The sequence below is a fragment of the Musca domestica genome, unplaced genomic scaffold, assembly GCF_030504385.1.
Source record: "Musca domestica strain aabys unplaced genomic scaffold, Musca_domestica.polishedcontigs.V.1.1 21, whole genome shotgun sequence".
Taxonomy (NCBI): domain Eukaryota; kingdom Metazoa; phylum Arthropoda; class Insecta; order Diptera; family Muscidae; genus Musca; species Musca domestica.
In genome coordinates, this window is record NW_026712258.1 from 6441315 (window position 1) to 6452449 (window position 11135).

General features: G+C 35.2%; 1 long non-coding RNA gene across 1 annotated transcript; it reads right to left on the reverse strand.

Annotated features, from left to right (window-relative positions):
- Window positions 1–8142: 8142 nt before the first annotated feature.
- Window positions 8143–8790, reverse strand: LOC131802494 (uncharacterized). Its single transcript, XR_009342234.1, has 2 exons — window positions 8417–8790; window positions 8143–8359 (listed from the first exon to the last, which is right to left on the reverse strand). It is a non-coding gene; the product is annotated as an uncharacterized LOC131802494 (long non-coding RNA).
- Between the last annotated feature and the right edge of the window lie 2345 nt (window positions 8791–11135).

Sequence of the window (11135 nt, forward strand, 5' to 3'; positions counted from 1 at the left end):
CAGGCGGACATCGTTAAATCGACTTAGAATTTTACGCTGATCAAGAATATATATACTTTGTTGGGTCTGACAAGAGTATTTCTAGGAGTTACAAACGGAATGACAAACTTAATATACCCTCCATAGTATGGTGGAGGGTATAAAATGAACATTTTATGAATATGGATTATTAAATTTAAAACGAAAAGAACAGTTCTTAAAAGATCCATATTCGGCCCTATTATGGTTATCATGGAAAAACTATTTGAAATTTTGGTTTCCGAATTGGAAAAAAACCATGTTTGGCAAAAGGATTTACCAAAAGCAATGTTCCAGCAAATTAATTCAGATTGGGAATCCATTGTACAAAATTAAAAATTAATTAAAACAAAATTAAATTTTCTAAAATTCTTCTAGGTTTGGAAAAATTTAAAACTAAAAAGAAACTTGTGCACAACAAGGGTGAAACCAGCAGCAATGGAGGTGGCATTTTTAAGCAAATATCTTTGTCGCCTTTTGAGTCTGTCGCGAATATAATACAGTTTCAAAAGTTATTGAATCCACCAGGTCGTGCACTAGGAATAGAAAATAAGGAAAACATAAGTGTAATAGACAAACGTCTATTCATGAAAATGAGCAAATGGACAATGCTGATGACGAGACTGATGTAACCTACTATTGAAGCTTCTCGATCGCCCAGAAAAAAACAATAGTAAAAAGTCATCAAGGAAAGTAGAAACTATTGAACTCTTGAAAGAGCGGCGTAAACTTTTGGAACAACACAATCAAGAGCCAGGCAATACAAATATGTTATGTTGGCTGCCTTAACACTCGCCGCTGCACTACTAATACATTCTTCTCTTCATCCTCACTTGAACTTAAGATATGTAACGCATTTATAATCTTCATTTTTTTCACTATATTTTTTATTTTTCCGAAAGAGTCGAAATTAGAATTCAAAATAAAAAAAAATATCTTTTTTTGTCAATAACAAGGGATTGTTGCCAACGTTTTTTTAATTGTAGCCAACTTTTATTTTAAACTGTCAATGTCGCTTCTATGCCTTACCATAATACTATTTTTGAATCGAAGCGACGACGACTATAGTAACGACAACCGTAATTGAGCCGATTATTCTCCAGAATGTGTAGTTGGTAGCTGTAGGTGCAAATCTCTGAACACCTCAAGCAATCGCTAGAAAATCTTGGAAAAAGCAACATCTCTTTCAAATTTAAACCACACTGCATTTATACATAAAGTATTCTAAGTTTTGCAATTTTAGGAAACGCTGTTCCTTAATAGCAAACTTTTCTATTATTGCGCAAAAAAATTTTTCACACTGCCCTGTACACAGTCTGTTGTGTTTTTCTTGAATAAAAAATTAAATTATTTGAAATTCAACTGCAAGAGAAATGAATATTTTCTACGTTAATGGGTAACAAATGGTAAAATTTTCGGATAGAACCATATTGGTCTACTGTCTCAGATTCAATTTTATGAAATAACCACAACAAAATTAAGAAAAAGACCAATGCTTTGAATTTGTCCTAGTTTCTTGAAGTTGAGCAATATAGTAATTTCACATTTAATCCGGTTTTTTAAATGTGCGACAGAACCACCGATTTAAAAATTAAAATAAAACAAGTAAAAAAACATTAACTTCGTCTGGGCCAAAATTTTAATAGCCTCCACTTTAGGGCAAAGGAAACATTAGAGCCCATTATGATCCACATATACCAATTTTTAGACAGATTCGTGGGAAAATGTGCCAAAAATCATCAAAATACCGAATATCGGGAAATACGGCTATATGAGGCTATACAAAAACGTGGACCTATACATACAGTGTTTCGCCACACGAACTAGAACCCATTAAGACCAATAAATATCAATTTCTGGACAAATCCGCGAAGAAATGTGGCAAAAACCATTAAAATGCCGATAATCAGGAGGTACCGTTATATGGGGACTATACCAAAACGTGGCCCTACACGAACTGGGACCCATTATGACCTACAACTACCAATTTTCAGAAAAATTCGTGAAAAAATGTGTCAAAAATCATTAAAATACCCATTATCGGGAGTTACCGTTATATGGGGACTATACCAAAACGTGGACCTATAATGACAATGTTTCGCCACACGAAGTAGGACTCATTATGACCTACAAATACCAATTTTTAGACAAATCGGTGAAAAAATGCGGCAAAAACCATCAAACTACCGAATATTATGAGGTACCGTTATATGGGGGCTATACCAAATCGTGGGCCCATACATGCAATGTTTCGCCACCGGAGCTGGAACCTATAATAACCAACAAATACCAATTTTTAGACTAATCCGTGAAAAAATGTGGCAAAAATAATCAATATTCCGAATATCGGGAGGTACCTTTATATGGGGGCTATACCAAAGCGTGGACCTATACATGCCATGTTTTGCCACACAAACTAGGACTCATTATGACCTACAAATACCAATTTTCAGACAAATCCGTGAAAAAATGTGGCATAAATCATCAAATTACCGAATATCGGGAGGTTACGTTATATGGGGACTATACCTAAAAGTGGACCGATATATCTCATTATCAATACCAACCATCCTAGACACAATACAAATTGCTCTGCTAAATTTTGGTTACGTCTACGTCAAATAATGTTGGCTGTATCGTGATTTCAGCAGACAGACAGACGGACATCTTTAAATCGACTTAGAATTTTATGCTGATTATGTATTTATATACTTTATGGGGTCTACGACGAATATTTAAGGATGTTACAAACGGAATGACAAAGTTAATATACCCTCCTTTCCAAGGTGGAGGGTATAAAATACAAACACAAATAAAACAGAAACTGCAACACAACGTAAATGAAGGCTTAACACAACGTAAACGAAGGCCAGGGTAAAAAACTAAAAACTAGAAAATAACAAGTAAACAAAGGCTATAGACGTGCGGGGCCGACCATGTGATACCCCACAACACTACAACATGTTAGATGCCCCCTTATGACCAAATCCATTTTGGAAGACTTCGCTTTTGAAATCATGTCATGATGCCAAAATTTAGCAGAGCTATTTGCATTGTGTCTAGGATGGTTGGTTTTGAAAATGAGATATATCGGTCCACGTTTTGGTATAGCCCCATATAAAGGTACCTCCCGATATTCGGTATTTTAGTTTTTTTTTGCCACATTTTTTCATGGATTTTGTCTAAAAATTGGTATTTGTGGGTCATAATGGTTTCTAGCTCCGGTGGTGAAACATTGCATGTATGGGTCCATGATTTGGTATAGCCCCCATATAACGGTACCTCCCGATATTCGGTAATTTGATGATTTTTCCAACATTATTTCACGGATTTGTCTGAAAATTGGTATTTGTTGGTCATAATGGGTTCCGGCTCCGGTGGCGAAACATTGCATGCACGGGTCCATGATTTGGTATAGCTAATGTGACCATTTATATTTTTCGTCAGAGCGGGACGCCTGCGGAATTTTGTACAAAAAAAAATATGCATTTAAAAACAAATTTTATTCAAAAACGGAGAGAATACGTATAAATCTAATTTATGAAATTAATCTTATGTCTAAGTATTTGTTTTATATTTGTCAGCAGAGCAAATTAGTTTTAAAATATCGGGTCTAGTTTTCAAGTAGGAATGGAGCTGATTACATTGTTTGTTGATGTTAGTCTTAGTAATTAAAATAGCTTTTAAAACTGTCACACTTAACTGCGTTTTTTCACTTGTCCATATTTTATTCATTAGGGAAAAAACTCTTTCGACAGGTGCGTTACTTCCAGGCATACATAAAACATACTCAATAATTGTGCGAAAGTTTGTGCAGTTGAGATTATTAGCACGGAAGTGTTTAAACAGCTCCACCCAACGGTCTTCAGTAGCAACATTCTCATCGTTCCAGCTTTTGATTTTTTCAACTGTGACGTAACTGGAAATAAGCGAAAACTCATCGAACACCTCCTTATCTTGGCTACTGCTAAGAAATCTTTGTGTGATCAGCAAATCCGTCACATTCTGTACGTCTTCCCAAGTAGGGACTTTTCTCAAATTTGACCATTCAAATACTGCTAGTTGTGCATTGAATTGGCACCACTGTTCCAAGTATTCTTTACTTGTCTTATAAAAATCCGCTGCCGCAGTTTTCACATTCTGCTCATCAACAGCAACGTCAGTTTTTTGTAATTTTACCAGTAGATTGAGGACGGAATGAGGAAGGAAAATCGAATTCTCTTTAAGTTCTAAGTTATCTCGGAGACGATTAATTTCATTCGCAGACTCTATTGCGGACACGTTTTGTCCCTCGATTTTCAACACGGCTTGATGAAAAATCGTTGTCTGTGCGTGCAAAAAATATAACCACAATTCAGAGCTGGGATTTTCGAAAAACGTTTTTAAAATAGTAGGGCATTTATCTATGCTCAGAAAATAGGTTTTCAAAGGCTGAAACATTTTTAAAATTCTCTCAAGCACCGGCATTAAAGCAAGCCACCTTGTTTTACTGTAGCCCAACAGTTTCTGATACTCTGTGTCGGTGGAATCACAGAACTCTTTCAGAACTTCTACCCGAATGCTGTAGATGTAGAAGAATGAATAAATTTTCACAATGATGCATTCGAAGTCAACAGGGAGACAATCTGCGGCTGTTTTGATAGCATTATGAATTATATGGGCTCCACACCCAATCCCAATGAGCTGCCTTCCGACGGATAGGTTCAATTTGGCGTAAACATTATTTATCCCTTTTCTATTCTTTCCTCCGAAATTGCAGTTTGTATTGTCTGCACAAAATGCCACAATTTTCTTATTCAAATCATTGCAAGATAATACTTCTTTCAAATAATCCACAATTATATCAGATGATTCGCCTGGCTGCTTTTGAAACTCTAAAATCCTGACTCTCACGCCTTCGTATGGTACAAATAGCGAACTAAAACAGGGAACAATTTTATTGAGCAATGATTGGAAGCATCGGTTAATAAAGATATGCAGTGGGCTTCGTGAAGGTGTTCTTTCAATTCGTCCATCGCCATAGGTGCCAGCACATTTACAACTATAGCTTGTGATTTTGTACGGGCACATCTAAATTTTTGCTCAAAACATGTTTGTATTAGATTTGAAGCACAGTCATTCGAACGAAAACTGTGGTTTTCTTGCACTGTGTGGTACGCCCACGCACCCTACGCTGCAGCTATATCCAAGTCTTTGGAAGTCGCCAAATTTGTTCTTTTAAAAAAAGAAAGCATTGACGAGCTTGAAGCGGCAGCTTGATCAGAAAGCTTGTGTTTTTCCGATTTTAAATGCTTCTCAATATCACTGGCACCACCATGTCCAACACTAAAATCAGTACGACATTTTTCACACGTAACGTCTGATTCACCACTTCTTTGTTTTATAAATGGATACTTATTTTGCAAAGAAATGTTAAAAGTACACTTGCGTTTAGGCATTATTGTAATGTTACAATCACTAACATTGAAAATAAATTGTTTGACTTTGCTCGCCTTCTCCGACTCCGCGATGAAAATATACCAGAACAATTTAGAGCGTCTATGCTTAGGGTACTGACAGAGTGACAGAAACTTTTTCTGTTTTTATAAGCATTTTTAATTTGGTGATTTCCCTTGTTATGCTGAAGTTAATGTCAACGCAGTCGACGACGCCGAAAAAGTTGAAACAGATTGAACTTTTTCGGCGTCGAATTTCTTACGGCGTTAAGATTAACTGCTCTCATAAAATTTCATACGATTCAATTTTTTTGACATTTGACGGCGTCGACGACGTCGACATTAACTCCAGCATTAGCATTACAAAATCTTTCGAGTTAATTTTAATGTTAATGTTGCTTGAAAAATACTATGCAAATAAATTATATGTTCACGAGGAAAAAAATAACTCATGTATTTTTCATCAATATCAATATCCAGTATTTTCGAAAGCGGGACATTTTTGCTCTCGCTGGGGACAGCGGGACAGATAACCTCAAAGCGGGACTGTCCCGCCCAAAGCGGGACGTATGGTCATGTTAGGTATAGCCCCCATATAACGGTACCTCCCGATATTCGGTAATTTGATGAATTTTGCCACATTTTTTCACGGATTTGTCTGAAAATTGGTATTTGTTGGCCATAATTGGTTCCAGCTTCGGTGGCGAAACGTTGAATGTATGGGTCCATGATTTCGTATAGCCCCTATATAACGGTACCTCCCGATATTCGGTTTTTTGGTGGTTTTTGCCACATTTTTTTACTGATTTGTCTAAAAATTGGTATTTGTGGGTCATAGTGGGTCCTAGTTTGTGTGGCGAAACATTGTAATTATAGGTCCACGTTTTGGTATACCCCCCATATAACGGTACCTCCCGATATTCGGCATTTTAATGGTTTTTGCCATATTTCTTCTAATGTTTCTTTTACCCTAAGGTGGAGGGTATTAAAAGTTTGGTCCGGCCGAACTTAATGTTTTTTTACTTGTTTTGAATTTGTTTGAAATCGTTGAAAAGATTTTTTCTGTCGCACAGTTGGAAGAAAAAGATGGAATGCAAAATTTTGATATTCTGAGTCACCTTGTAGTTTTGGTGAAAATCGATAGTAAGCAATGTTGCGAACCTGCGTGAAGTTAGCAACGTTGCTAACTATCGATAACATCGACTTTCACCAAAACTACAGGGTGACTCAAAACATCGAAATTTCACATTTAACACTTTTTTTCAACTGTGCGTCAGAGAAAAAAACTGGAACCGTTTTGAAAACAAAATTAATTTATAAAATTATGAATGAAAAAGTCCATGAAATAAACAAATTTTGTTCGATAACGAATTCTTATAACCCAGTTATTAATTCCATGCATAACATCACAAATCAGTTTATGATACAACAACATTTTCAAATTCTGATATTTCACTGGTGGTCTGGACGGTAATCTGCCTCTGGAAGCCTCCATATAAAAACGTCCAAAAAACTGTGAATGCCAAATGAAAGTGGTAGCCCTTACGAGCATTTTGGCATATAAAATGTTCTCCAAGTCAGTTTTTGGTAGAACAAATTTTCCAATTTTCTCATATTCCACTGGTGGACAGGACGGGAATCTGGCTCTGGAAGCCTCCATATAAAAACGTCCAAAAACTGTGAATGCCAAATAAAAGTGGAAGCCCTTACGAGTATTTTGGCATATAAAAGTCAGTTTTTGGTAGAACAAATGTTCCAATTTTCTGTTATTCCAATGGTGGTCAGGACGGGAATCTGGCTCTGGAAGCCTCCATATAAAAACGTCCAAAAAACTGTGAATGCCAAATGAAAGTGGGAGCCCTTACGAGTAATTTGGCATATAAAATGTTCTCCAAGTCAGTTTTTGGTAGAAAAAATTTTCCAATTTTCTCATATTCCACTGGTGGTCAGGACGGAAATGTGCCTCTGGAAGCCTCCATATAAAAACGTCCAAAAAACTGTGAATGCCTCCATATAAAAACGTCCAAAAACCTGTGAATGCCAAATGAAATTCGAAGCCCTTACGAGTAATTTGGCATATAAAATGTTCTCCAAGTCAGTTTTTGGTAGAACAAATTTTCCAATTTGCTCATATTCCAGTGGTGATCAGGACGGAAATGTGCCTCTGGAAGCCTCCATATAAAAACGTCCAAAAAACTGTGAATTCCAAATGAAAGTCGAAGCCCTTACGAGTATTTTGGCATATAAAATGTTCTCCAAGTCAGTTTTTGGTAGAACAAATTTTCCAATTTTCTCTTATTCCGCTGGTGGTCAGGACGGGAATCTGGCTCTGGAAGCCTCCATATACAAACGTCCAAAAAACTGTGAATGCCAAATGAAAGTCGAAGCCCTTACGAGTATTTTGGCATATAAAATGTTCTCCAAGTCATTTTTTGGTGGAAAAAAATTTCGAATTTTCTCATATTGCACTGGAGGTCAGGACGGGAATCTGGCTCTGGAAGCCTTCATATAAAAACGTCCAAAAAACTGTGAATGCCAAAAAAAGTGGGAGCCCTTACGAGTATTTTGGAATATAAAATGTTCTCCAAGTCAGTTTTTGGCAGAACAAATTTTCCAATTTTCTGATATTCCACTGGTGGTCACTGGAAGCCTCCATATAAAAACGTCAAAAAAAAAAAAACTATTGTGATTGGAACTAAATGTAAGATTTAATTGAAAAATGTTTAATACATTTTCTAAAAAACACTTCGATTTAAGACTTAGTTGACAAAGGTCAGCATCTATGGGGGTAAGTTGAGTATCGGATGTGAGAATTTTATCAATGACAGCGGACAGTGTTGTAAGACCTAGAATGCAGCGAGGCTGACCAACCATTACATTTGTAAACAGATGACAGAATTCGTAATCTAAAATATAAGAAAAATAGTAAGACATTCAAAACTGACTAAAACATAGGTACTCACAGTAAATTTGTCGTATTTCTGAAACAAATGCAGGTGTGGATCAGGTCAAGGCAAATTGCCGAACCGTCACAATTTTAGAAAAGTAAGTTCCTTATCCTTTTATACCCTCCACAATAGTATGGAGGGTATATTAAGTTTGTCACTTCGAAATATACATTTTAGAATCCACAAAGTAGATATATTCTTAATCAGCATAAAATTCTATGTCTATTTAGCTATGTCCTACTACCTGTATTTTTCTACCATGGGTAAACCGTGTGTAGAAAAATACAGGTGGTCACATCACAGCTGCTGGGACAATAAATTGTCAAACCAATTTTGGAATTAAAAATGTTAAATTAAAAATTATTTGGTTCTTCTTCTATTGAGCTTACTCGGCATTTGGGTAAAAAAGTTTTTTTTTTGCCATAGAAGCTATATTTAAAATAACTTCTGGGGACAATATTTCAGAAAAAAAAAAACAACGGATAAGAATTGGTGGCTCTTTCCGAAACGTGGGTATTCCCTGCTTTACCACCTGGTAAACATTTTATAAAAAAAATAAAAAACAATAAAAGGATTAAGCCTGGCCATTTTGCAACAACAGAATTATTGAAATTTGTAAAAATTGTTGAAAAATACATATCATAACAAACTCTGATTTGCATCGTATAAGAATACATATAAAAAATCTACTTATTTTTGACATAACATTTTAAATTTTTTGAAATACCAAGCGTTGCTGCATCTACCTGTATTTTTCTACCATTGGTTAACCCGCCGAATATATTAAACCCTGTGAGTTAATCATCTATAGTCTAAACGTACCATTCATTGTACAATCGTGTGTGCTAACTCCAAAGCATGGTAGAAGAATATAGGTAGACGCATCGACACAGCTGCTGCTACAGTGAACTGACAAACCAAGTTTGGAATTGAATATGTTGAATGAAAAATTATTTAAATTTGTCAAAATTGTTGAAAAACGCAAATTATAATAAATTCCGAATGGCGTCGTATAAGAAAACATACAAAAATCTAGTTATATTTGAAAAAACATTTATGATTATTTCACATATCAATGTTTCCAAGCGTTGATGCATCTACCTGTATTCTTCTACCATGCTCCAAAGATAGGAGAATGAAAAGCGCACTATTTTAAATATTTAGACGGCGACAACCGCCGTCGAACTAAGTCAACCTAAAACTCCTTTGTTCATCTACAAAGAAGCCAGCCGATGACTTCAGCCGGTCAAATATGCGCTTTATGTATTTCTACACTAAAGGTAAGGTCACATTGGGCAAATATTTGACGAAAAATGTGAAATATTTCTTTGTCACAATCTCACCACCAAATATTATTTGACGGTAAATACAAAAACAGCTGATTTTGGGAAAACAAAATTATTTGCTGGAAAACAAACATTTGACCAATGTGTCCATAATGTGAACATATATGATCAATTATTTTCCTATTTTTTGGTCAAACATTTATTTGACGGTGCAAATGTTTTGTAAGGATAAACAAGGGAAAATATCAGTTTAAAACATTGGGCAACATTTTGCTTTAAGAACAGGAGCATTTGTAGCATGATGTTTAATGAATAGAAAAACAAAGGAATACAATAAGTGGCTTTGTTTATTTGATATTTTTGAATTAACTGAATTTGAATGTTTAGTAAAAATGTTTATATTTGGTCTGTTCCAGAACTGCGAGAATGTAAGTGTTTTTACTACGATAACCGATTTTCCCTTTATTATATCGAAGAAAATTGCGAAACTAGTAGATTCTTGCAGGTTCTCGAACAGGATATAGGTAGATGCATCAACGCTTGAAACAATGATATGTCAAAAATTTTGAAATGTTTTTATAAAAATAAGTAGATTTATTTTCCTATACGGCGAAAAATCGGAGGTTGCAATGATATATATTTTTCAACAATTTTTACAAATTTAAATAATATTTTATTCATTATTTTCAATTCCAAAATTGTTTTGACAGTTCATTGTCCCAGCAGCTATGTCGATGTGACTACCTGTATTCTTCTACCATGATACAAACAAAAATGCAAAAAAAATTGTTCTGACAAGGAATTTATTTCACAACAGCTGGTCTTTTGCTTCCCTTCTCCAAATAATTATACCCGAAACTATATTTTCTTTATGTCTCTCATTCACTCTCTCTGTCTATTTTTCTCGGCCAAATAAACTTATGTTTCCTCACAGTTTGATCGAACAATTTAATGGGAAAATATATTTTACGAATGTGAACATGTGTCAAACATGTTTTCCCATAGCACTGTTTGACGCTGTTTGGTGACTGCTTGAACAAACAAAATCTGTCAAATATTTGACTGTAATGTGAACATCGAATCAACTCTGTATGAATTTCACATTAGTTCAGTCAAATATGGGAAAAAAAATTTCGATCAAATATTTGCCCAGTGTGACCGTACCTTAAGAAATGTTGGTCAACTTCGAAGAATCTAAGAAAGTTCAACTCTGTGCTGGAATCCTTTAGTGTCAAATAGACTTTTATATATGCAACAGTTGATTTTGTTAATGTTTATTTTTTTAACAAAATTCTTATATTGGGGAAAATCCGCGAAACAAGAATGGAATTTTGGGGTTATTCCAAGATTGAATCTAATAGAGCAATACAGTTTATGCCAAAATTTTACAATGTGTTGCCCATGGCTCAATAAGAAAGGTTGCACAACTTCAAGAAAACTGGAAAAAT